Source organism: Festucalex cinctus, chromosome 15 (assembly GCF_051991245.1).
Source record: "Festucalex cinctus isolate MCC-2025b chromosome 15, RoL_Fcin_1.0, whole genome shotgun sequence".
NCBI lineage: Eukaryota > Metazoa > Chordata > Actinopteri > Syngnathiformes > Syngnathidae > Festucalex > Festucalex cinctus.
In genome coordinates this window covers 13,195,197-13,197,696 of record NC_135425.1, presented here as the reverse complement: position 1 = coordinate 13,197,696, position 2,500 = coordinate 13,195,197, and positions in this window count along the sequence as shown.

Genomic DNA, 2,500 nt, shown 5'->3' with positions numbered 1-2,500 from the left:
AAAAAAGACCATGTATAGTAAGGCGTTTTTTTTTTTTTTTTATTAAAAAAAAAAAGAAAGACCATGTATTGCAAGGCGTTTAAAAAGAAAAAAAACGACCATGTATAGTAAGGCGTTTTTTTTTGTTTTTTTTTAATTAAAAAAAAAAAAGAAAGACCATATATAGCAAGGCGTTTAAAAAGAAAAAAACGACCATGTATAGTAAGGCGTTTTTTTTTAATTAAAAAAAAAAAAAAAAAAAAAAAAGACCATGTATAGCAAGGCGTTTAAAAGGAAAAGAAAGACCATGTATAGCAAGGCGTATAAAAGGAAAAAATGACCATGTATAGCAAGGCGTTTTTTTTTTAATAAAAAAAAAAAAAAAAAAAGAAGACCATGTATAGCAAGGCGTTTAAAAAGGAAAAAAAGACCATGTATAGTAAGGCGTTTTTTTTTTTTTTTTAATAAAAAAAAAAAAAGAAAGACCATGTATTGCAAGGCGTTTAAAAAGAAAAAAAACGACCATGTATAGTAAGGCGTTTTTTTTTGTTTTTTTTTTAATAAAAAAAAAAAAGAAAGACCATATATAGCAAGGGGCGGCACGGTAGTCGAGTGGTTAGCACGTCCGCTTCCCAGTTCTGAGGTCTCCGGTTCGAGTCCAGGCTCGGATCTTCCTGGGTGGAGTTTGCATGTTCTCCCCGTGCCCGCGTGGGTCTTCTCCGGGTACTCCGGTCTCCTCCCACATTCCAAAGACATGCGTGGCAGGTTAATTGGGCGCTCTGAATTGTCCCTAGGTGTGCGTGTGATTGTGGATGGATGTTCGTCTCTGTGTGTGCCCTGCGATTGGTTGGCAACCAGTCCAGGGTGTCCCCCGCCTACTGCCCAGAGCCAGCTGAGATAGGCGCCAGCAGCCCCCGCGACCCTTGTGAGGAATAAGCGGTCAAGAAAATGGATGGATGGATGGATATATAGCAAGGCGTTTAAAAAGAAAAAAACGACCATGTATAGTAAGGCGTTTTTTTTTTTTATTTAAAAAAAAAAAAAAAAAAAAAAAAGACCATGTATAGCAAGGCGTTTAAAAGGAAAAAAATGACCATGTATAGTAAGGCGTTTAAAAAGAAAAAAAAACGACCATGTACAGTAAGGGTTGTTTATTTATTTATTTATTTTTTAAAGACCATGTATAGCAAGGCGTTTAAAAGGAAAAAAAACACGACCATGTATAGTAAGGCGTTTTTTTTTTTATAAAAAAAAAAAAAAAAAAAAAAAAGACCATGTATAGCAAGGCGTTTAAAAGGAAAAAATGACCATGTAGAGCAAGGCGTTTTATTAAAATTAATATTTAACTAAAAAAAAAAAAAAAAAGGACCATGTATAGTAAGGCGTTTTTTTTTTTATTAAAAAAACAAAAAAACAAAAAGACCATATATAGCAAGGCGTTTAAAAGGAAAAAATGACCATGTATAGCAAGGCGTTTTTTTTTTAATAAAAAAAAAAAAAAAAAAGAAGACCATGTATAGCAAGGCGTTTAAAAAGGAAAAAAAGACCATGTATAGTAAGGCGTTTTTTTTTTTTTTTTTTATTAAAAAAAAAAGAAAGACCATGTATTGCAAGGCGTTTAAAAAGAAAAAAACGACCATGTATAGTAAGGCGTTTTTTTTTTATTAAAAAAAAAAAAAAAAAAAAAAGACCATGTATAGCAAGGCGTTTAAAAGGAAAATATGACCATGTATAGCAAGGCGTTTTTTTTTTTAATTAATAAAAAAAAAAAAAAAGGACCATGTATAGCAAGGCGTTTAAAAAGAAAAAAACGACCATGTATAGTAAGGCGTTTTTTTTAATTAAAAAAACAAAAAAACAAAAAGACCATATGTAGCAAGGCGTTTAAAAGGAAAAAATGACCATGTATAGCAAGGCGTTTTTTTTTTTTATAAAAAAAAAAAAAAAAAAAGGACCATGTATAGCAAGGCGTTTAAAAAGAAAAAAAAATGACCATGTAAAGTAAGGCGTTTTTGTTTTTAATTAAAAAAAAAAAAAAAAAAAGACCATGTATAGTAAGGGTTGTTTATTTGTTTATTCATTTTTTAAAGACCATGTATAGCAAGGCGTTTAAAAAGAAGAAAAAAAACGACCATGTATAGTAAGGCGTTTTTTTTTAATTAAAAAAAAAAAAAAAGACCATGTATAGCAAGGCGTTTAAAAGGAAAATATGACCATGTATAGCAAGGCGTTTTTTTTTAATTAATAAAAAAAAAAAAAAGGAACATGTATAGCAAGGCGTTTAAAAAGAAAAAAAATGACCATGTATAGTAAGGCGTTTTTGTTTTTAATTTAAAAAAAAAAAAAAAAAAAGACCATGTATAGCAAGGCGTTTAAAAGGAAAAAAATGACCATGTATAGTAAGGCGTTTAAAAAGAAAAAAAAAACGACCATGTATAGTAAGGGTTGTTTATTTGTTTATTCATTTTTTAAAGACCATGTATAGCAAGGCGTTTAAAAAGAAAAAAAAAAGACCATGTAT